Source organism: Carettochelys insculpta, chromosome 2 (assembly GCF_033958435.1).
Source record: "Carettochelys insculpta isolate YL-2023 chromosome 2, ASM3395843v1, whole genome shotgun sequence".
Lineage (NCBI taxonomy): Eukaryota > Metazoa > Chordata > Testudines > Carettochelyidae > Carettochelys > Carettochelys insculpta.
Genome location: NC_134138.1, coordinates 183,615,240 through 183,640,986, shown reverse-complemented (window position 1 = coordinate 183,640,986; position 25,747 = coordinate 183,615,240). Strand labels below are relative to the sequence as shown.

Genomic DNA, 25,747 nt, shown 5'->3' with positions numbered 1-25,747 from the left:
CATTGGTTATGTCTGTTAATAATGACTGAACAAAGCTTATCCTGGAGTGGGTTTCAGTTAGATAGAGGCTGTGTTACATTAAAATTTAACATCCTAGTACTTACAATCTTAAGATTATAAAGAAGACAGTGACCTTTCTTAAAAAAGGGTTCAAATGGTCATTCTGGTGAAGGAATGATAGAATGTTGTATCAGCTGAAAGGCTGATTAGCCTTTTATTTAACAGTCTTTTGCTTTAATATATTTTAAGAGGGTTCTTGGAATAACCAGAAACGCTAAAAATGGAAATTATTGAATTTTAAGTGAGAACACTAGCACCTTACAAAATACTTGTTTGCACTAAAGAGAATCAGGAATGTGATAGGATGTGTATCCTTAGATCACTCTTTGAAAACAAACTTAGGTCTTGGCACAGTGCTTAGTGGTCATATGATCATATCACAAACATCATTACTACTGTTGATACCCTTGTTAGTAATCTTAGGCTACATCTACACTACGCAAAGTAAGTCGATCACAGATGTTCAATTTTAGCTACAGCATTTGTGTAGCTAAAATCAATGTATCTGCACTCGGTTAACTTGGCTGTTCATTCTGGAGAAGGTTGACAAGAGAGTTTCTCAAGTTGACCTACCTTACTCCTTGCGAGGAGTATGGGGTCGACTGCGACCCCTGAGAGGTCGATTTCACACGTCTATACTAGATGTGTGAAGTAGAACCCTGGGAGATCGACACCAAGCGGGTAACCTTAGTAGCATAGCTAAAGATTTATGGAAACTGAACTGACATATTGTTCCTAGACGTGATGCCTCCAAGTCCTTGTTGGCTGAGACATATTGATGGGATAGTGTGAGAAGCCTATCTCTGTTGCAGCTCATTTGACATATGCTCTGTAGACATAAAGAGGACTCCAACTCCATGGTTGTGGTTTGGTGCTTTTCATAAACACTAAATTCATGTATTTTTATCTGCATAAATGTTTTATCTATAAAGTAGTCTCCTTCAGTCTCTATTAAAAAGTAATACAATACTAAAGGTCAAGCAAAAACGAATACATGTACTTTTGTGTATCAGAAAGGAATAAATAGACACAATATGTAACATTTGAAAATGCCTATCAAAATCAAAAAGACAAAAGAGTTTTTCCATTAAGACTGTTTCAAGTATAATAGAAACCAGACAATAGATTATGGAATCTATATGGCCCATATGTATGTCTGCTTACAAAAGAAAATATAATCATCTTAATTGAGGGCCTGATTGTGATATCTTTAAGTCACATAAGACCTCTCATGAAGTTAAGTTTGCTGCTCACAGTGAGTATGGGTATCAAGTCTGACACTGTGCCACTTTGAGTTTTAATAATGGGAAGCTGCTCACAAGCTATTAATAGGTGTACTTATCAGACAAAGAAAGAAAAAAAGAGAACAGGGTGTTGAAGACTACCATCAGTTTAGTTCCAAATCTATAAGAGGACAGGGCATTGCCAAGAATAAGGAAACTTTCATACCATCCATCATACATACATTCAAAAGAATATGGGAAACAGATTCAATGGACTTAATGTATATAATACAAAATGAAGAAATATTCTAGTAGTGTCGGCTGACGTTGCCATATAGTTAATGGTTTGTTAGTATTTCCATCATAAAATCTTATTTTCAGGGGTCTGCTTCTTGTCCACAAATGTTCCCTGAAGATGAAGCTGGGCAAGCCTCAAAGCTGGACTTGCTCTACTTTCCCACCTCGGCAGCCAAAAAATTTAGAAAAGTAAAATTTATCAACTTTTATGGAGCCTCCCTTCAAAAAGTTTGCTTTCTCCAGTCAGTCCTGCAATTGTAATTCTGAAATCCTGCTGATAGACAGACACAACTTCAGTAATTAAGTAGATTATGTGCTAGTTTAACATTTAATTTTATTTTACTTATTTTTAAGTACTAATAATGAGTTTGGTCCTTTAAATAACACTGAAAGTCACATGGGGTCCAATATGCAACTGATGCAAATTGATTTAACCCCTCCCGATGTAAATTATAGCTATTTAAATGTTACTATGCGGATTCAGTGGTGCTAAGCTGTGTTAATACTTAAAAGATACCATTGCCTTCAGTGGAGTTAAACCCATTTATACCAGCTGAGGTTCTGTTTCCATAGTCCCTGCCCCTAAAAGCTTACGGTATTTATAAAATGGCAAAGCCAATGAACTGGGTGATCCTGGATGAGGTTCTCAGAGATTTACTTTCTCAATTTATTTGAAAATAAGTTATAATAAGCAAGGGAAACCACATTTTATATTCTAGTCATAAAAGTTGTCATGCAGTATTTTCTGATGTAGCATGACACTTTTAAAAAAATCCCACTTCCTTGCTGTGTATTCTGTACTATAATTCCATGTGAAAACTTCGATTATTCAACCTAGAATGATATCATAGCATGTTTGGTAAACAGCTGGAATTGGTAGGTGATGTGTTTACTTTGTGCCATACTCAGTGTCGCATGGTATGTAAACATTAAAAGTGCAAAGAATTTCACAAAAGGCAAGATTAAAATTCAGCTGTTTTTTTCTGGATTAAGATCATACAGGCAAAGAAATTCTTAACTAAAGATCCAAACCTCAAATATCTGGGCACAATGTAGTGCCAACCTTAACTTTACTGCACCCCATTGTGAGTAGATATTGGAGGTTTAATCCTGAACCACGGGTTTCATTGCTCATCTGAGCGTAAGCCAGAGCAATAATTTTATTTTAATGTTTGCCTTTGTTTGGTGAATAGATTTTTTGGAACGATTTTTGTGTTTCCTTCGTGGTTTCTTGCCAGCTGAAATGAAACACATCCCTAATAAATAAAACTTTCAAAAATTTACTCTTGAAACTCTAGGCTGTGCCAGCTTTTGTCATAATGGAAACAAGAAATTGTGAGGAGTACCCACTGTCATATTTAGATGTCAGGAGTCTTAATACTGCAAACAATGGCAGGTAAAACACTCTGACACATTACTGAAGCTGAATAACTGATTTTTGGATGATGAAAGCAACGTAGGTGTCTTAGATATGTCTGTTGTTAATTGAAATTCTGTCTCACTTTGCTTAAAGAATTCGATTTCATTATTCAAAATCACCCAGACGTCTCTGTCTCTCCTAGTCTCCAGGTCACCTCAGGAAAAGTTCTTCACCACTCAATAATCTTGAACTGATTTGCCAAGCAATAAATTCTAATGTTTAAAAGTATGAGACTGTCTTGAGAAGAGGGTGGTTGCAGTTTTCCCAGCTGCATTTTTGGCTCTTTAGGAAAACCAAACCAAATCAAACCAAATCAATGGCAATCTTTTTTATCTTGAGAAAGAGAAGGATCCACTGGGAAAGGGAGAGAGATCATGAGACAAAGCATTGATATTACAAAGATTTATACTGCTTCTCTGTAACAGATGGAGGCCTATCCAGTTCTGAATGGTAGTTTGAATTCCCTCATGAAAGGGGGTGATATTATCTTAGTAGAGGTTGTTGAAGGTATGGGAAACTCAGATTCGAGATAAACTAGTCCTGTGAGTGTTGCAGTGAAACTGAAAGGTCCCTGACCCAGAGTCTGAAAAATTCTAGCCAAAGAGGCAGAGAGAGCCTAAGTGTTCAATAATAAATCTTTCACTCTGCAGTCTGACTGAATGTGTCTTTAAAGGAGATTTACAGATGAAATTGAAATGTCTGGATGAGTTTAAAAATTAAAAAAATAGAGGAAAGAGAAAAAAATTACATTGTTCATGTCTGTAGAGTGAATCATGAGGGCTGTGGATGGCCCACACCATTGTTCATCCGCTAGGGTTTTGCTGTGAAAAATTGCTGAAATTAGGAATGACTGTGCTGGGAATTTCATAGGTCTCTCCCTACTTTGGAGCCAAGCTTTCTTTCAATCCACTCAATAAACCATAGATTGGGTAGTCCAGGGGTTTTTCCATTTGAGTGCAAGGCCCTGGGCAAGCAGGCCCTCTCTTGCTACAATTCCCCACCCCTAGGCTGTCTCTGCACTAGCACCCCCACTTTTGAAAGGGGGATGCTAATGACTTGATGCAATGAATATGCAAAGACTCATTAGCATAATGGCGGTTGCAGCACTTTGAAAGTGCCGCTTTTGATCACGCACGGCTTGTCTAAATGGGGTCCTTTTTTGAAAGGACCCTGCAGATTCTGAAATCCCCTTATTCCTATAACCAAATAGGAATAAGGGGATATCAATGTCTGCGGTATCCTTTTGAAAAGGACCCTGTATAGACGAGACATGTGCAATTGAAAGCAGCACTTTCAAAGTGCTGCGGCTGCCATTATTCTAATGAGGCTTTGCATATTCATTGCAGCACCTCATTACTATGTCCTGAAGTGTCTCATTAACATCCCCCTTTCGAAAGGGGAATGCTAGTGTAGACATAGCCCGACTATTTTTTCATATGCATGTGTGCCATTCCGGGATTTTTTCTTTTTCTTTCATTCAACTTTAAATTCCATAACTAAGGATTTCTCACTGGTTTTCTACTGCATGCTCTAATTTGTATCAGAGAGAGGTTTCTTCCATGTTTTCACTGGTGGCAGTGCCTGCTGAGATATTTGTTGTCCAGCTGCTAGGTCAGTTGGTTTGATTTATTGCTATAGGGATGGATAAAGGCCTGGTGACTCTCTTTGGTATGTCTTCACTCTAGGGTTAACATGGGTCTGGACATCTGGGTATTGGAACCTGATTACCTAACCCCAAGTCACTAAACCATACCTGAAATCTACCCATATACCTGTGTCCACACTGGTGAGACACTAACCCAAATTAGTTACTAGGATGTCTGTAGACATATGCCACAGTTCTTAGTGGTGCACTAAGTTATGGAATCCTGGCCTCAGGATGGCTCTACAAGTGGCCTATGTGACAGATATGGCCATTTCCTGTAATAACCTTGGGAAACTTTAATGAATTAAGCTTTAAGTATCATTGGGTTCATTGTTTTAAAAGAACAGCTGATATATTATATGGAATTTCAAGGACAGAGATGTGACAGATGTGAGACCCCAGGGGTTCAAAGATTTTGCTGAACAAAGTGCCAGACTAGAGTGGACTTCTGGAATGAAAGGTGTCAAGTGGATTTTTGGGGAATATCTAGGGTGTGGATGATTGCCAATGTCCCAACTCTAGTTAAATAAAAACTTAGCCTTTTGAAGCTATGCCCTGAGAACGGGGCCCATTGTTCGCTGATCACTTGTTATGTGAAAACAAAAAAGCAGTTATGTAGCACTTTAAAGACTAACAAAATAATTTATTAGGTGATGATATTTTGTGGGACTTCTTCTTCCACTTTCTCAGATCTACAGCCCTACCAGAACAGACTCAATATATAAAGCACAGAGGTCCAAAATTGTTATCAGGGTTGACAAATCAGAACCTTGATAACAATTTTTGGACCTCTGTGCTTTATGTATTGAGTCTATTCTGGTAGGGCTGTAGATATGAAGAAGTGGGTCTGTCCCATGAAATCTCATCACCTAATAAATTATCTTGTTAGTCTTTAAAGTGCTACATGACTGATTTTTTGTTTTGATAGATTACAGACTAACACAGCTATCTCTCTAGTACTATTCAACTTTTTATGTGAGGCTCAGGTCAAAAGCTGATGCTATGTAGAGGAAAAGATTGTTTAGATTCTGAGTCTCAGAGGGGTATTTATTCCATGGGAAAGCCCAGTTGTAGGTTCTGAAGGACTGGCAGCTACTAGACCCTGAGGTTGGAACTGGGGTGATCTTTGGTAAGTTTTGTAGCATGTGTGTAGATTCTTTTATTGTTTATAATGTGTTTAATAAGATGAAATGCGTTCATCTTAAGAATAAATGTACTTGCTTAGCAAGCTATGAAGTTTTGAGTAACAGCAGTTATATTGCACTGTTTAATTGTATTTGGAGAGAAAGCAAAGTGCAGACATTGGTCTTTTAGGCACTCTGGCTTGCAGGGGGTATAACAATATAGATAGGACACTTTAGCTGCGTCTACACGTGCACGCTACTTCGAAGTAGCGGCAGTAACTTCGAAATAGCGCCCGTCACGTCTACACGTGTTGGGCGCTATTTCGAAGTTGAAATCGACGTTAGGCGGCGAGACGTCGAAGTCGCTAACCCCATGAGGGGATGGGAATAGCGCCCTACTTCGACGTTCAACATCGAAGTAGGGACGTGTAGACGATCCGCGTCCCGCAACATCGAAATAGCGGGGTCCTCCATGGCGGCCATCAGCTGGGGGGTTGAGATACACTCTCTCTCCAGCCCTTGCGGGGCTCTGTGGTCACCGTGGGCAGCAGCCCTTAGCCCAGGGCTTCTGGCTGCTGCTGCTGCAGCTGGGGGTCCGTGCTGCATATACAGGGTCTGCAACTAGTTGTTGGCTCTGTGTATCTTGCACTGTTTAATGAAAGTGTGTCTGGGAGGGGCCCTTTAAGGGAGCGACTTGCTGTTGAGTCCGCCCCGTGACCCTGTCTGCAGCTGTGCCTGGCTCCCTTATTTCGATGTGTGCTACTTTGGCGTGTAGACGTTCCCTCGCTGTGCCTATTTCGATGTTGGGCTGAGCAACGTCGAAGTTGAACATCGACGTTGCCAGCCCTGGAGGACGTGTAGACGTTATTCATCGAAATAGCCTATTTCGATGTCGCAACATCGAAATAAGCTATTTCGAAGTTGGGTGCACGTGTAGACGTAGCCTTTGTAGTCTAGCTCTCGTCAGGAGTGAGAGGAATGCGGGTCTCTGTCCAAGAGAGGTGATGGCTAAAGACCCTATAGCCTTAAGCAGATGATCTCATGGACTATGGATGGGAATACAGGTGCAGTTGCCATTCACTTCAGTTTTCTCTTATGAAGCTCCCCACACAGGCTTTCTGTCCAGTATCACGCCATGTTAGGGTTGGGTTTTATTTGCAAACTGTCCACAATAAAATTCTCAAGTTCCTATTCTCCATTCACTCCATGGCCTTTTCTGTCTGAAGCCTCATGCCCAAGTCCCTGGTTTTCTCTCCTAGAGCATACTGGCTTCCAGTAGCCTCTGGTTTCCCTCTGGGCTCCCTGAGCACTCTGTGTCCCTCTGTGCAACTTCTGCTGCCTGTTATAGGGGAGACCAGGTGATCCTTGCTCAGGTAGACCTAATAAGTAGGCCCCAGGGGTTGCATCCCTGACTAAGTCAGAGGTGTTATGCCCTGTGGCCTGTATCTTACCCCTTCCTTGTTTTCATGAGGCTCATGGTGTCCCCCCTACAAGGGCTGGAGCCCTAAGCATTGTCTCACTGTGCTTCTGGGCAGCTCCAAGCCCTCTATGCCCCCATCATGAGCTGGAGTCATGAGTGCTGGTTTTCCCATCTGTGAGGTGGAAACCCTGAGCCTGTGCACTGTCCCTCATGTGGATGAATAGCCTGCCATTGATTTAGTGTGCGTGTATGTGTGCGTGCACGTGTGTGCGTGTGCATGTGTGTGTGTGAATTGCCCATGATAGGGGGTGGAAAAAAATGGTTCTCGTCCTGATCTAAATTAGTAGCAATTGATGAGCCTATGAGCCATTAACTTATCTAATCTTGTTTGAACTGTGTTATATTTTTGGTCTTCACAACATCCCCTGGCAATGACTTCCATAGGTTGACTGTTTAGTGTATGAAGAAGTACTTCTTTGCATTGTTTTTTTTCATCTACAGTCTATTAGTGTCCTTCAGTGACCCCAACCAGTTCTTGTGTGAAGGGGTAAATAACACTTGCTCTTTGATAACTATCAAAGCCTGAGGGCTGACCAGAGCAGCCACATTAGTCGGTATCCACAAAAACAACAAGAAGTCTTGTAGCACCTTTTAGACTAACAGATTTATTGGAACATAAGCTTTTGTGGGCAAAGACCCACTTCATTAGATCTAAACTTGCTGTTTGCTTTCTCCACATCATTCATGATTTTATAGATGTTTATCATATCTCCTCTTCACTAATATTTCAGTCATAAGATTTATTCCACCACTCTTCAGTGATGCCTGTTAAGCCATAATTTAGTTCTTGTACTAATATTTCCAGTTGTTCCTACTTATGCCCCATACTCCTAGCTGCTGTGTATAGTTATGTAAGATTTCCCCTCACCCCAATTTTCTTGGTTGTTACCTCTATGTCTACATTTTAATTTTCCATTCACCCCTTCCCAACTTCTGCCCTATGTTAAGGTTGCCTTTTTATGCTTACTTTTGAACTTGTGTCACCTGCCCCCCACCCCCCTTTGAACCAAGGTTAGATCCCTCCTCCATAGGTTGGTGAGTTGTATCCAAAGATGCTTTTTTCCCTTCTTGGTGAGAAGCACCTCATGTCATCCCAGCAGTCCTCCTTCGTGGAACTGTATCCCATGATTGAGAAAGTCCTAGCTCCCCAGTGACATAATCTGCACAGCTGTGCATTTATCTCTAGGATGCACATTTTCCTGCCTGGCTTCTGGCAGCAGCATAGGACAGTGGTGAAAGAGGCCTTCATTTGTGATGCAGTGGCTATGAGCCTTTCAGCCTTGAGAGAAGGTGGCTCCTGTTTCTCAGCCATTGGAATCTGCTTATCACCACCTGTTACCAGCACGTCATACTGCTTCTGGACCTTGCATGATGGAGAAACTGGATGGTGGGTATAATGCTGTCTACTGCTCCAGGTGGCCAGCAGCCAGTTCTCCTTCCTCCTCTGTGCTTCTATAATCAGTTATCTCTAGTTAGCTATCATCCTCTGTCCCAGATGTTTCCATGTGCATCCTGGTGATGAAGTCCTCATGCTCTCAGATGCTACCCAAATGAGCCATCTCCTCTTGAGAAACTCCTTAGAAACTTCTCATGGTAGGTGGCTGGTTCCCCCTTCCTGGCTTTCTTTGGCAGGGACATTCAAGCTGCATCCCCAGCGTAGAGCAGAGTGGAAGAATGGCTTCTTGTGTCTTGCTCACAACACACCTGTTAATGCATCCCAGAATCATGTTTGCTTTTTTTGCAACAGCACTGTTGACTCATATTTATCTTGTGGTCCACTATAACCCCTAGATGCCTTTCTGCCATACTCCTTCCTAGACAGTCGCTTCCCATTCTGTATGTGTGAAATGCAAGGTAGGGCTACACCTCAACATCAGTGAGAAGTTATAGTTTGTTCTGACTGAAGATGCCCATTTGTTAGTTTTATCACACATTGCTACTTCTTCTTATGCCTGCCTCTGTGGGGCTCCTTGTCAGACTGGCATCCAGATCCTAGAGATGTCACCTCAGATCCTTGTCTTCACTTGCTGGGGAAACTGTACATGTGAAACTGATTGTTCCTTCCTAAGTGGAGCACTTTGCATTTGCATATGTAGATCAAGATCAGCACTTTGAATTTCTCCTGGAAATTAATAAGAAGCCAGGAGCCTAGATGTTACATCAACGAAGGGTCCTGTGGCACCTTATAGACTAACAGAAAAGTTTAGAGCATGAGCTTTCGTGAGTTAACTCACTTCTTCAGATGCTGAAGAAGCATCTGAAGAAGTGAGTTAACTCACGAAAGCTCATGCTCTAAACTTTTCTGTTAGTCTATAAGGTGCCACAGGACCTTTTGTTGCTGCTACAGATCCAGACAAACACAGCTACCACTCTGATAGATGTTACATGTATTTCTGAGTTAAAGTCTGGATTTAAGGGCAAAGTACAAGCTTCTACAGATCCCACTCATACTTCAGGAACAGAAGGCTGTAATGTCCTGAAGTTCTGAACTTTTTTGATGAAGCGTGGGGAAAACCCTCAAAAATGACAGTTGAAACGACTTGTTATCCACTAGATCCTTCTTGCAACCCCCTGTTTTATCTGGATTAACTTTGCTCACACGCATGATGTTTTGGTGATGCATTGGGAAAGCCAGTAGTGTGTTCATCCAGATATGCTCCAATCCAAGTCCACTCACTTGCACCCATAATGGCTCCCATAATGGCCTCACATGGCTGTTGCATATATGGGTAAAAAAAAAAAGAGTCCTGTGATATGATGTAGAAGAAATTGCTTAGTGCAGAGAAACAATTTCCGCAAATCAACCTATGAGACCTCCTGGAAAATAGAAGGACCACTTGTAAGCTAGGGACCATGGGATATTCAGCAAAAGCTATTACCAATGAGAAAAGAGCAGTTTCACGCCAAACTCAGGCAAAAAGTATAACTGAAAAGCATCAAGAAAATCTGACATTTCTGCATGTATCCACTCTTATCTGTCTAGCATCTTCTCAATAATCTCCCCCAGCAAGGAAGACTGAAGATGTATTGTCAAAGAACTATGGATAACTACAAACAAAGACATCTGGGTGCTGTTTGTAGCTGTGCTAATGATTTACAGTGTAACCTTTGGAAACACTTATACCTGGTCTACTATTTAAAGAGTTTTACTGGCCTAGTTATCTCTGTTAGGGAGTGTAGTGGGGCAGGATGGCCACCCCACTACCCAGAAGGGGAGGATGCCTGTCTGGGAGCCATTTTGTATGAAGCCTGGCCCCTCCCAGTCACCTGACTGGAAGTTAGGAGGTGGGGCCAGGGCTATAAAAGCCCGGGCTGAGGACTCAGTTGGGACTGAACCTCCAGAGGAGCTGGTTCATGGCTCTGTGCTCCCCGCTTGGCAGCCTGAGGACTCTGCCAGCAGCCAGGCTCCAGGGTCGCCAGAGGACAGCTCTGGGTTCCCAGCATGGGAAGTGGAAAACCGGCTGAGGGAGGCTGAGGCCTGGGCCCTTGCTGAGCCTGACACCCTGGGGAACCCAGCGGAACCTGCTGCCTGAAAAAGACCAGATGGACCCTGAGGGCCGACCAGAGTATCCACCAGAGCCTGCACCCTGAGCCAGCCTGAGGCAGCTGGAGAAATCGCCTCAGCCTGCAACACGAGCCAGCCTTAGGCAGCAGGACTGATAGGCCACACAGGCCTGGACTGGGCCACCCAAACCCCAGACAGACCTGGAACCCCATGAGCTCCAAGATGTTAGATGGACTCTGAGTATGTGCTGGGGGGAGACTGGGAGTAGCCCAGGGGATAAAGAGGACCGTTAAAGGACCTTGGGTTGGTGTGTTGTGGTCTGGATTCCCTGCTGACCTGTGCAGCAGCCTGTGCTGCTGTGACCAGTGACCCTGCGCTGGAATGTGGTGGAGTGGGAGGGCCCCTTTCTTCCCAGCCCCCACTTGCTGAGTGGCAGTCTCCCTCCTCTCTGCCAGCATGGGTGGAGTGACTGTTGCGTGCCGCCCTGCCCTGAGCTAGGGCCAGGGGCCTCGTGAACTGGGTGTGTGCTGCCTCACCTGGAGCTAGGTCTGGGGCCTCCCGTGAAGTGTTGGTTTGCCACCCCACGCTGAGCTAGGGCTGGAGTCACCTAAAGACTGCATTGGTTTTGTTGCCCTGCCCTGAGCTAAGGGCCTGGGCCTGCCCCGCCTTGCACTAGGGCTTGGGCTCTCTTTTTATGTGTGCCGCCCCTCCCTGAGCTAGGGCCAGGGGCCACCTAAAGACTGTTCGTTTGTTGCCCTGCCCTGCACCAGGGCTGGGATCTGACCCACCTTGCTCCAGGGCTTGGGCTCTCTCAGATGTTTATCGCCCTGCCCTGAGTTCAGACCTGGGATCCTAAGACTGTGTGTGTTTGTTTGCTGCCCTGCCTTGCTCCAGGGCTTGGGCTCCTTTGTGGATGTTTGCCACCCCACCCTGAGGTAGGACTGGGGGCCTCCTAAGACTGTGGGTTTGCTGCCCCGCGCTGAGCTGGAGCCTGGGGCCACCAAAGACTGTGGGTCTGGTGCCCCCACCCCTGAGTGAGGGCCAGGGGCTTTCTAAGACTCTGGGCTTGTTGCCCAGCCCTGAGCTAGGGCCAGGGACCTTCTAAGACTGTGGGCCTGCTGTTGCCCTGATCGAAGGCTAGGGCCAGATTTGAGCTAATGTCCCCCAACACCTGCCTGAGGTAAGGCAGGAGGCTTGGAACTGCTGCCTCTTGCCCACCTGAGGCAAGGTGGGAACGCCTCCCCCCCAAACGAGTGACTTGGGGGTTGTTGGGTACTCGTGGCAGTGGGGTGGGATGGCCGCCCCCTGACCTGAAAGAAGAGGAGCCCTGAACCGGCTACAGGGAGTGTGATTTTTTTTTTTTTTTTTTTTTTAAACTGCCAGAGCTACGCTGGTAAAATCCCTGCTGTAGGTGAAGTGATGCCAATATAACTTTGCTTATACTGGTCGAGTACATGCCGGGTCCCAGTATAAACACTTCTATACTGATTTAATCACATCTTCACTACAGTGTTTTGCCATTACAGCTATAATCGTATAGTTATAATGGCAAAATCCCTCTAATGTAGACAGGGCCTCAGTTTGCATAACTCAATTCCCCATCTGTGAAAGCAGTCGAATTCTGCTTACCCATATTGTAAAACACTTTGGCTGGGTCTACACTACAGAGTTCCGTCAGAAGAGACCTTCTGTCAACAAAACTAGGGAACGTCCACACTGCAAATGCCTTCTGTAGAGAATCTGTCAACAGAACACGGCAGTTTTCCCAGCAGAGTTCTGTCTTGACCATACAAGGCATAGCATCTCTGTTGACAGATCTGTAGATGCTTCAGGTTTGAGTGGCCCAATTCAGGCCTTCATGGCCTATCAGTCCCCCTGCCTAAGGCTAGCTCCTGGTGCAGGCTGAGGCTGGTTCTCCAGCTGCATCAGGCTGGCTGGGGTGCAGGCTCTGGCGGATACTCTGGTCAGTCCTCAGGGTCCGGCTGGTCATCTTCAGGCACCAGGTTCCACTGGTTCCCCGGGACGTCAGGCTCGACAAGGACCCAAGACACACCGTGGGGGGAGGCACTCTGTCAGAGTGGGCGTCCGGTTCCCCAAGCTCCCCTGTTTGTAGAGCTTCTGGTTGGCTGTTCTGTCAATAGAGGGCTGGGCAGTCTGGCTGCTCTCTGTTAACAGAGGGCGTTGACAGGGGGAGCCTGTATCACATGTGGACATGTTCTGTAGACGGAGGTTCTGTTGGGAAATATCTGTCGACAGTGACTTCTGTCAACAGAACTGTGTAGTGTAGTTGCAGCTTTTGTGCTCTATCAATGGAAAGAGCTGCATTAATGCGTATTCTCTTGTAAGTGTACCTTTTACTATTTTAAAATGAATCAGGGATTTGAATCTTCAATTGCGAGAATGAAAGAACAATGTTTTAAATATTTGCAAGTTGACATTCTAAACTTTCAGATTGCATAGCACCTTGGTTTCTAATTCCTGTGACTCTCCAGTTATTGGACACTAAAATAGTACTGCATTTGAAATGGATGTGGCAGAGTGAAGACAAGATATGAATCCATAATATCATTTTAAAATTCTCTATTTCTTAAAGTACTATAAAATACTGTAGGAAAATAAAAGGGATTCTCAAATTTACAATGGTTTCGGATGGATACTCAGTAGGAGTAAGCATCTAATTTCCTGAAATGCCATATGAAAATCCAGTTTTAAATAATTAATTTTCATCTTATAAATGTTTCTTTGACAGCTCGCTAGATAGTATTGATCTTTCCCACTAGCACTAAGGCTTGGATCTGGCAGTGCTTTTTCAGCACAAGTTCAGTTTTTAATGATGTGCATCCTGAATGTCTGACCAATGTAGTTTTTAAATCCTTGATTAAAGATAAAGTTGTATTTTAAACCACAACAAACTACATACAATAAATGGTAATGAGTCTGACTTAAAACCACAAATCAAGGAAATTTGGAGTCAAGGTTGAATTTTATGAACATCCATCTTTAGCTCACTTTATTGTGTCTATGGAATGGTATGTAAGATCATTTATTGTTCAAGAGACTGACAATTTGAAAGATCAGTAAAATAGGGCAGAGGCACATTTGCAGGGTGATGCGGGCATTTCTTTCCCTGCATTTTCTTATTCTGTCTCCTGGTTAAATGGAAGATTTTAGTCTTCAGTACTATTTAGTTTAAAAATCTCTTAGACCAGAGAGTGAAAAGGTCAGATTGGAAAATACACTTATGTAAATTTGGTGGGAACTTAAGTGGGATTTCATGTAGAAGATTTAAGTGATTCTTTTTTTTTTAATTAGGGAGATTGAAAGACGCTTGTCTATCTTCGTATTCCTCTGCCTTCCCACATCAGTCTCACTTAATGTGTTGATTTTCATATTTGGCTGGTTGTCAGAGATGCCTACAATGCATTCTGCACCTCTTCTTAAAAGGTCTGTTTTACACAGGCTCTTTAAGGTAGTTGAACTGTCTGGCTTATTTTATGAAGTTTGGATTGCTTGTGTTGGGACATCTGGTCACCTTGAAATGCCAGTCTGGTGGGCAAAGCATGGGTTGCTTGGATCATATTCAGTATTAAAATCTATTCCAAAGGTCAGTTTTTCACTCCCAAGCTGAGAAACAGAGATGGGGAACAAAAATAAGAAGTCAGATTTTGCTGTCAGTTTCACCTGCATAAATTCAGATCCAAGCAGTCAAATTTCTACAGATTGAAGAAATCTGAGAGCAGAATCTTGTGAATTGCTGTCCAAATGATACTAAGACAATCTCTGTTTTGATCAACCAGCTCAACATCTTATGAAGGTTTATAAGGTCCAAGAACTATTATTTTATTTGTATTGCAATAGAACCTAGACTCTCCAGTCAGGATTGCTTCTTGTTTGTGTTTTATTTTTCAACATAAATATTTCACTGTTTTTACTTCTAAAGCAAAAAAGAGCAATGTCATGCAAAGTTCTAAAATAACCATTGTATGAGAGATAAAAATGTAAAGAACAGAGTTTAGTTTCAGGCTTTTGAGAGATTATTGTAAACATTGAGGAAAATATTATTTTAAAAATAGCTCAGCAGGGCCCTGTAAAACTAGTAAACTTCTGTTTTAATTCCCTTATAAGTTGCAAATGGCTGTTGTATGCGTGTGCCCTTTTTTCTTAAGTATTGCTTACTGTATAAGACCCTGTTTGCTTAATTTCAACCTAACTGAATTTTTATGGCCGTTCCATAAATCTCCTGAAAATAGTGGCTTAAATGGAAATGCTGACATAACCTTAATTACATTGGCTCCAGCGTGATACTGTGATTAAAGTTTATTTACTTTGCATATGCATGCATGTCTTTGTGTGTGTGTAAATTTATTGTTGAAAAGCTAATGGAAAACTAATGTGGCAATGGAGAATGTGATCCTATTCACAGTGTTTTATTTCTTAGCTGTTGAAAATGGTGCATGTTTACAATATCAAAGAGTTTATTTTTAATGTGGGCACAATTCAGGCATGTTCATATTTTAGAACTCACGGTGAAACTGAGCAGGTTTCCCACGCTAAAACTGCTCCCTGTTCTTTTACAAAGGGTTTATACCCAGCAGCACTGTACCATCTCTGATGAATGTAGTAGTATACTCCATTCAGAAAGGGACAAGGCTGGTGTGTGACCCTGAGGTTTCTTCAGCTAATTGTATAGTTAGGCTTTAGTATTTTTCTCTTGTTGAATGAATGAAATACTTAAAAAGAGCCAACAGATTTTCCCTAAAGTGGTTGCACAGCCTAAAACCAGATATATATCCCAAATATGTCTCTATTGCATCAATAAAACTATTATGAAGTAACCTCAACAGAATTCTCAGTGAGCAATTTTCCTAACTGACGTGTTTATAATGTTGAGGAAGTGGCTGAGATAAATCCTCGATGGCAAGTAAGATGTCTTTGTGTCACATTCCTCTTTGTGAGTTCATTGATGGCTGTCCAGTCTAATTCTGGAGCCACTGGGCGAATTGCAGAAGGAGCAGGCATTGGTAGCTGTTGGCGGGGCGTGGGGTGAACAGTATGTTACAACTATTGTATGCAAACTTTGAACTCTAAGAAAAGTGTCTACAAAACATATACTGCAAAAGACAATGTGATTGTCTCACTTCCTCCTTCTAACACTGCCATGTCCAATATGCTTTCTGTTTGCCACATGTGGTGAACTGGACACTGTGGTGTGGTGAAGTGGCTCATTAGAACCACATGTGTGGAGTGCCCTCTGCCGGCTCCGTGCATGCGCCCCACTACTTGATGGAATATGTGAGTGGCAGCAGCGGCAGAGGTGGCTTCTCCTGCAGCTCTGACAGCCCTGCGTGGCTTGTGGGGTCGGCTTGCGCAGGGACGGCTCAGGTCCAGCCCCAGGGGTGGATCCCATGGGGTGGCTCCAGCCATGGGTGAGCAGTGCGGCGCATGCAGCTCAGCTCCGGCCAGGGGGTGGCTCACATGCGCAGCTCCAGCAGCAGCTCTGGTGAGTCACCAGCAGTTTGCGCGGGGAGCAAGACAGCACCTGCCTTGAGGCGGAGGGGGCCTGGCTCAGGGGTGTGTGTGTGGTGATTGGTAAATGTCTTTTGGACACCACTGCTCTAACATTCTCTTGGGAATTTTTTGACTTGGGTGCACCACATTTAATTTCTGCTATTGCTAGAAGTGAGCCTGTACCAAAACTTCAGATCTTGGACAGTTCAAGTTGGATCTGATCTGTTTGGTTATGACAGGTGTAACATTGCCAGCTCTTGTGAAGTGACTGTGAATCTCATATTTACTGTTTTATTTCAAACCTCTGGAGCGGAGAATCTCTGCTTTAGTTAAAGAAACCTGATAGTTGTGGAGAAATGCTTGAAAATCTGAACCAAGTAAATCCCAAACACTCACAAACCAAGAATTCAAATAAAAAGAACCCCAAATACATTTGTTTTTAAAAATTTCATGATTTTTAAACCAGTTACTGAATATTTTGTGGCCTTGACTTCTAATTTTTGAAAGTATGGGTCTGGCAGTACATTTTGGATGTAGAAACAAAAAGAAACATTAAAAGAGTCTTTGAATGAACAACTTGACTGGGAGCTCAAACCAGTGGTTCCCCTCTCTGTTTTTTTTTCTTTTTCTTACTACATGTGCTCTAAACCTGAATGCAAGTAATCCATCTACCTGAGTGTATGGTTGTTTTGCAACATCCATAGCTATACTTTCATAATGCTGTGTACAGTTAAGACATTGAAACTTGGGTACGCCAATTGTTATGTCACATGTCATCTTTACTACTGTTAACTTTACTAATATTTACATTACAAAAATGGATAGATTGATTTTATGTTTCTTTCTCTTAATTGTGACTTGATTTACTTGACTCAAACTTTTGTACTCTGGGTGGAACATAGGTCATCTACAAGTATCCTCCACTTCACTGTCTCAGGACAGAAGTTCTAGCTGCTCCCAGGAGTGACCCAGTTGTTGTCTTTCAATCTCAGTAGATTTTCTCCACGTTGTCCAAGGTCTTGCTGTTTTTTTCAGTACTCCAGGTCTCACATCCATACAAGGGTGCACTCTTCACGTTTTTGTTGAAGATCTCCTAATTGTGCATGTCAGAAAACAGACAAAGGTGACATGGTGCAGAATGGTGGAAAGGAGGGGTGAAGGGCAAACCACCCCTAGAATTTAAAAGAATTCTGATTTACATGGTCTTGTAATTTACAGACTATACTGCAGGTGCAAATATAGGGCTTGATTTTCACAGGTGCTGAGCACCTGCCTTTCCCACAGACTTCATTTGGAATTGTGGTGGTCACTGTCTCTTGATAAATGGGCAGATCCAGCTGGGCAGCCAAAGGTTGAGGCCCATAAAATGGGTGCACTCCTATGAAAATGTGGGCCCAAGTGGCTTGCCGATGGCTACGCAGCAGATATTTGAATCTGATTCCCAAGAAGCAAGGCCTCCTCCAGTGCTATGCTTAATCCAGGAAACTGTGGTGGCATTGGTGATGTGACAAGATAGTTCACCCTGCAACGTGGCAGTGGTGAGTGAGCTGCATGGTGCAGTTTAAGAAATCTAAAGAGCAGAAAGGTAAGTTCTTTGTTTATGTGCTGCATGCCCTGCTTCAGTCTGCTACGTGCGGACATTCACCCCTGCGTCGCTCCAGTCTGTGAAATTTACGTTTTCTAAAATTTTGGCTGTTTGCTTTTACTAGACGACAGCACAATGCAGGCAAATAGTTTCGAACTGTGTGGTCTGCATGATTTATGCATACCGCTCAGGATCACTATTAGCCAGATTTCTTGGTCTGATTCCCATTTGTTGTAGTATAATTAGGTATCACTTAGCAGCAAGAGGGGTGCCCTTTCCATTAGAGAGAAAAAAAGGAATTTCTTGTTGATGAAGTACAGCTGAAGCTTTCATACAAAGAAATGTGGAAAGGTGTGGAAAAGATGTGGCAGGTTCCCCCCTCCCCGCTGCCCCGCTTTCAGGGGCTACCGTAGTCCTGGGTCAGTTCTTGTCTGATGTGTGACTGAAAAACTTCTGGTCTTTAATAACTTTTGGAAATGAAGTTGTGGGGGGAGTGAGGAAAAAGAACACATGTAGATCCTTTTGGCTGGCAGCTGGAAAGGGCTTCAGCACAGGTCAGCCAACTTCTGAATACATCACCTTCTTGTTAATTGCAGCCTTTACGTAGTATTCTGAGCAGAGAGCATTAGTCCTTATATGACCTTTGCATTGGCTGAAATACCACAATGGTAACTTAAAACGGCAGTTGAAGACAGCTTGTGCAATAAATTAAAGGCAAAATGGTAGTTTTTCTATGGGCCAAATCACAAAAAACCAGATTCTCAAAGGAGCCTACTAAGCAGCAGAATTTCTGTGCAAACCGTTTGCACTAGTCAAGTGCTGCGTTTGTACACATAGCAACTGTCTCTTACTGGGGCTGTATCTATGCTACCACTAACACCAGAATAGCTTGTCACTCCAGGGTGTGAATAAGCCCCCCTCTCTCAGTGATGTAAGTTACACTGACCTAAATACCAACTTCAACAGCGCTATGTTGGCAGGAGAGTTTCTCCCATTGATGCAGCTAGGGCTGCTTGGGGTGTGTGTGTGTGTGTGTGAGAGAGATGAAGTTAACAGGAGAGCTTTGTTCTGTGAGCATACCACAGAAGCTTACAGTGGCACAACTGCAGCAATGTACCTGTGCCACTGCAAGAGTCGTCGCTTACAACAAGGACTAAAACCAATCAGTTCCACTAAAACCACCACAAGAGTTAACTGACCCCTCTCTGGCTACGTCTAAAATACAGCAATCTGTTGATGGAAGTTACTGTCAGAAGAGATCTTCCAGCAAAAACTCTGTTGACAGATCACATCCACACACAAAAGCAGATTGAAAGAGCAATCTGCTCTGTCAACAGAGTGGCCAGACTGCCTGGCCACTCTCTCGACAGAGCAGCTAACCTTAAGCTCAACAAACAGGGCTGCCCATGAACAGGAAGACCTGTCTGTTGATAGAGGCCCCCACGGAGCATCTACATGTTTTTTTTGTCAGCAGAAACTGTCGACAAAGGTGTTACTCCTCAACACGGAGAAGCAGAACGCTGTCAGCGGAAGTGCCCAGTTTTGTCAATAGACTGTCGACAAAACACATTTTGTGTGTAGAAACACCACAGGTTTTGTTAACAAAACCCTATCGTATATATGTAGCCTCTGTGTTTTGGCTTGGGTTCAGTTAACGTATTGGTCAAAAAGCTGGGTCAGTTTTTCTTTAATTTCAACCATCTTGTCCATCTCGAGTAGCAGTGAATATCTTTTGGTGCCTTAAACCCAAGAGGTTTGATTGTAGAACCAACATGAAGCAGGTAACCTTTTGCAAATATTGTGCTTATCTACGATTGCTGTACATCATTTGATTTAAATGTATGAAGGGGACCAACAGGGGCAGTAGGCTTAGGCTACGTCTACGCTCCAAGATAAATTTGAATTTATGCATATCAATTTTGTAATTCTGGAATTTAGAAGTTCACATTTGACCATCTTTACCTCCCGTGTGCTCCTCACAAAGTCGATTAATTGTTGCCACACTAAATTGGCAAACATTGACTGTTGCAGTACATACCGTGGAATCTCCCTCCTAAGTGTCACTGGTAAACTGTTCGCTCGCGTCATCCTTGGCAGACTCCAGAAGATTGCTGAGAGGGTGTACCCCAAATCGCAGTGCGGATTCCGCGCAGAGAGGTCTACCGTTGACATGGTCTTCTATCTAAGGCAGCTGCAGGAGAAGTGCAGGGAGCAGAGAAAGCCACTCTACATAGCCTTCATTGACCGGACCAAGGCCTTTGACTTGGTCAGCAGGGATGGTCTGTTCAAACTGCTCCACAAGATAGGCTGTCCTCCACGGTTACTCAAGATGATCCAGTCGTTCCACGAAGACATGAGAGGAACCATCCAATACGACGGCGCATTATCGGATGCTTTCAGAATCAGGAGCGGCGTTAAACAAGGATGCGTGCTTGCTCCAACATTGTTCGGGATCTTCTTTGCACTCCTCCTGAAGCATGCCTTTGGATCTTCAACAGAGGGCATCTTGCTGCACACAAGATCTGATGGGAAACTGTTTAACCTTGCAAGGCTGAAAGCTAAGTCTAAGGTGCGAGAAGTCCTCATCAGAGACATGCTGTTCGCAGACGATGCTGCTGTAGTGTCTCACACAGAAGACCAGCTTCAAAAACTACTGGATCAGTTCTCCAAAGCGTGCAAGGACTTTGGGCTTACCATCAGCCTAAAGAAGACAAACGTACTCGGTCAGGATGTTGCTGAATCCCCATCAGTCAGCATTGACAACTATACGTTAGAGGTTGTCCATGAGTTCGTTTACCTCGGATCCACCATCACTGACACCCTGTCGTTGGACACTGAGCTAAATAGGAGGATTGGAAAAGCAGCCACAACTCTGTCCAGACTCAGCAAGAGAGTGTGGAATAACAATAAGCTGTACACTCACATGAAAATGCAAGTCTACAGAGCCTGCATCCTCAGCACCCTCCTTTATGGCAGCGAGACTTGGACCCTGTATGCCTGCCAGGAAAAGAGGCTGAACGTCTTCCACTTGCGCTGCCTCAGGAGCGTCCTTGGAATATCATGGAAGGACAGAGTGACCAACACCGCCGTCCTCGAGCAAGCTGGAATCCCAACCATGCACACCCTCCTCAGGCAGCGTCGACTCCGCTGGCTTGGCCACGTCCACAGGATGAATGATGGAAGGATTCCAAAAGACATCCTGTATGGGGAGGTAGCCTCTGGCAAAAGACCTTCCGGACGCCCCCAGTTGCGCTACAAAGATGTCTGCAAGAGAGACCTCAGAGAGGTAGACATCGAGCTGGACAACTGGGAGGAACTAGCAGATGACCACAGCAGATGGAGGCAGGGGTTACACAAGGGCCTTCAGAAGGGCGAGATGAAGATCAGACAGCTAGCAGAGGAGAAGCGAGCGCACGGAAAGCACAATAAGGACTTGCCAGACGCCCACTACATCTGCAAGAGATGCAGCAAGGACTGTCACTCTCGTGTGGGTCTTCATAGTCACAATAGACACTGTAAATGAAGTCCTCAATTGAAACTTTAAAGGGCGCGATCCATAGTCTATGCAGACTGAAGGATGCCTTCTGCTACTGACTGTTGCAGTAATGCATTGTGGGAACCTACCCCACAGTTCCCTCATCCCCATAGCATTCTGGGTATGTTTGCTGGTCTTTGACATCATCTTTCCACATTGCATTTTCTTAATTTCCTCCTGTGCTAAGCAAGCATCCAAAAGTAGGGCACCCACACAAATGGCAAAAAAGATTTTACAGAAACATTGTTCTTCTGTAGCTGAATTCTCATCCATTGAATGTCCCCCCTCCTGTGATTGCATCCAATCCCTGAAAATAATACAAGGACCCTGACTGTATTCTCAAAGTTAGAAGAAAGAGAATAGTAAAGTGTAAGAAAAAAAGATTTGTGACTTTATTGAAAATAATACAGGGACCCTGAAAAGCATGAAGAAAGAGAAGAGAGGCAGGTTTTTCAGAACAGACAGTTGCTGATGGGGAGAGTCCCCCCAGCTATCCTGACCACCGGGGTAGACTGCTCCCCCAGTGGCAGCAATCCCCAGTGGTCCCACACTATGGTCGTGGGGAGGGTGTCAGTGCGGGGCCAACTGAGGTGGTTTTCCCCAAGTATCTTTTTAGCCAGCAGGGGAGACTTCCCCCCCAGCAGCAGCAAGCCCCAGTGGTCCTATGGTATGGGCGTGGTGGGGTTCAGTGGGGGGCTAGTTGAGGTGGTCGTCCCCAAGTATCTTTTTAGCCACTGTGGGGAGACTTCCCCATGTTAGCACAAAGCCCGTGAATATCTTATCCATGGTGGAGATTTCCTCCCCCAGCAGCTGCAAGACCCAAATACCTTTCCCTCCCTTGGAGCCCTAAACACACACAATCTATGACATGTTGCTGCCTGGCAGCATGGCCAGCACCAAACGGCAGGCACAGCCTTTTATTGGGTTGGGCCCTACCCACATGATGGGGCAGAGTGCAGGAAAGACCCAGACTGCGTGGCACCTGTGGGGAAGGAAGAGGGTTTACACGCAAATGTAAACTGCTGAGAAGAAGTTTCGTGTTGTCTTATGCAAGCACAACCCTCGCAACAGCCTTGTTGCCACGTGGTGCAGCAGGGCAGCATCTGGCGCCAGGCAGTGCAGAAAAACATACCAAGTATAGAGACAGAACCACATCCTCACTGCAGGGGCTATTTGTAATGGGTAGATGCACTCACAGCGCTAATAGCAAAGGAAGGAAGACATTTCTCAGGCTCTCATACAAACATGAGCCCACAGCCACAGGGTTCCTGGTCCCGCTTTGAAATTCATGGTCTTTTACCTAATTAATTGGAGAGCAGCAGCCAGAGCGGAGCACTGAGGGCATTGTGGTTTACAGACAGGACATCTCTGGAGGCTGATACATTCGATTTCAAGCCATGGTGCTTCCACAATGCCCTTAAATCGAACTTCTGAATTCGAGCTTGAGGCTACAGCTGTCAGGTAACTCTGATATGGTAATCTTGATATTAGTGCTCCCTAAATTGAGCTAGTGGCTATTTACAGTGAAGACAGTCATGTGGTAATATCGAGCTAACTGCCTTAAATTTCAATTTACCTCGTAGTGTAGATGCAGCCTTAGATACATTACAGAGCCATGTTCTCTGCTTAAATTCCTCACTAATAACTGGTACATTTTGAAAGACCACCAGAGGACAGTAGTGGAAAGAGCAGCTAGTTCTGACTAGAACATACCAGCAGGTTTGCATCCACACCAGCACTGAAATAGTTCAGGCTAAAATGGGACTGAATAGTAGAATCATAAAATCCTGAACCTACAGTCTGTGTAGTATGATTTGGAGCATATTTGTAAGCCATTTAGAGCACTCGTGTATGGATACAAAGTGTTACATATTTATATGAGGTTATTTATTTCATTGTTTGGTGCATTAAATATGTCTAGCCATAAACTTGCTTCCAGGGTCAAATTCTGAAAGGTGCTGAGTCAATGGGAGTTAGGAACATCGTATCATCTTTTAGGGTTTGACCTTTAACTTACATGTGTTGGTACTATGTGCTCTGTGACAATCACATTGAACGTACAGTCTCCTTCCTAGTAGATTTATTTTCATAGAAGCCCCTTGGCCTTTCAGGCAGTGTGGAGAAACCATGCATTGGGATGTGACACCTTTTATTTCCACTGATTCTGTGAAATAATTTTCTTGTCTTTTATTTTTTAGTAATTTTGTGCTTCTTGTCTTTATCTACTATATGCCCCAGAGTTCAGGAGACTTACAATAGCAGTTTGCATGGAATATGAGTCACGCTGCCAGGCAGCCTATCAAAAGTCTTCATTCTTCCTAATATGAGGGAGGGGAAAAGACTTTTGCCTTGTGTGCCTTGTGTGAAATGTCATTATTTGCACTAATTTGAAATTATTTGATGTGATGGACAACAGTTTATCACAACAAATGTCTCATTAAAGTCTCTTTGTACTTTGTCCTGAATCTCCTTTGTACATTACGATAGTAAAGTTCTTCTGTGACCAGACAGTAACCTGCGGTGTGTGTACATTTATGAATAAAACCATTGTTAACATTCTTACATCAATGCTGTCCCAATAACGTTTGAAAATTTAAGCTTTATCAGCAGCAAAGGCTGGCATATAATAAGCTGTTTTGTAACAGGATGCTCAGAAATATCTGCTGAAGGAAGTTGAGTAAACTTCATGAAAAAAGACACTGTTGCATTTGTGATGCTACTATTTTTGTTGAGTAAGGATGACATGATTGTTGCTTTTGTTTTATAAATACACAGTGCAATTAAGAATGATCAATTTTCCCACACATACCACCAAGCCACTGAAGCATAAATGCTAATGACCAGACCTCCTCAAATTTTGAGTGACTTCCACCATCTTGGCAGCTTATGGATATGAATGCATGTTTAATCCTGCTGTATGACCTGTCATGTGACTGAAATTCTGGCAGAGATTGCATGTGTCTCAGAAGCAATAGCTGATAAGCTTTGTTTTAGCTATCATGCTGATTCTGAGAATATTTAGAAATAGGTATGTGTAGCTGTTACCATCTTCCATGCAATATGTAGTCTTTCTCTATGAGAAAAGGTCTTTCAGTGTGTATGTTTCTAATTATAATGGCAACAGAGGATACCTCAGAATTATAAGCTGCAGAGCAATAAGGCTTGTGGAAGAATTTGTAATTTGCATTAATAGAAAAATAGTGTGTGATCATATACATAAAAATGATGATTCAGTGCACACAAGGAACACATAAAATTAAATATTAACTTGTGTAATGAGTGTGTGACTAGTTTTAGAACATATGGCATTGACAAAGAATACTGCTATTTGGATGGAGAGATGGACATTTTTTTTAATAGTCACAGAAATGGATATAATTACTGCTACAAAAATCAGAATCTTACTTATTGATACTTCTTGTATGCAAAAAAGTGGTGTAAATATTTCTAGGTTAGTTCTCATTAACTTCCATATTGTTTCTTTTAGATTGAAATCTGAATAAATGAATGTTAAATGTTAACGTTAATAAATGTAAAGGAACTCTATTACTTGGCATAATTCTTTTCTCTGTTCTTCTTCCCAAAGTTCTCTGTATTATTTTCTGTTTTTCAGGCTGAAAATGCAGTAAAAACATTTATATGTGTTCTGCATGCCTGTATATTTTTATTAGGTTAGGGCCAAATCAAAAAGACTTTTGAATGCTTGGAATTAAGTAAGCCTCAGGATTTGGCCCTCATTTTCTGATGAGAATCTAACTATAATAGTTATAAAAGTACCAATAACTATAACTAACAGAAGTGAAAGTAAGCTACACTTAGAACAGCACTTGCTTTCTGTCTCTATAAAAATTCATTTCCTCGCAGAATTATGCATGCCAAAAAGAAAAATATGAAAACAACTTTCCAGCTGAATAATTAAAGTGTTATAAATGTTGTGTGTAGACAAAGCTTAACCTGCTAAAAGAAGTGACAGTAAGCTACATTTGGAACACTTGCTTACTAAAACTTACTAAAACACTAAAAACTATACTATTATAGTTAAAGTGCTACATCCACTAAAATGTGGATGCAGTTACAGTGGTATAAAAGAGCCTTGTGCTACTATAACTAATTCCTCTATGTAGTAGGGGATAAATTTTGTCAGCCAAGCACCTTTACACTTGATCTACAATAGGGGTTGTACTGATTTAACTATTTTGGAAAAAAATCACACATTCCCAACTAAAATAGTTATATTAATATAAAAACTGTGTAGACTAAACCTTAATGTTGCATAAGAAAATTGTCCCCTGAGTACAGAAGGTGAAATGTACTCTAGAGTATAAAACCAGAAGGCCTGTGCACTGTTTAAGCCCCAAGTTTATG

The 25,747-nt window shown here is 43.0% G+C and overlaps 1 protein-coding gene across 3 annotated transcripts in view; it reads left to right on the top strand.

Moving 5' to 3' along the window:
• The window catches only part of SUGCT (succinyl-CoA:glutarate-CoA transferase), a 536,399-nt gene that overhangs the window by 186,035 nt on the left and 324,617 nt on the right, over window positions 1–25,747 (top strand). The gene's annotated exons all lie outside the window — the stretch shown is intronic.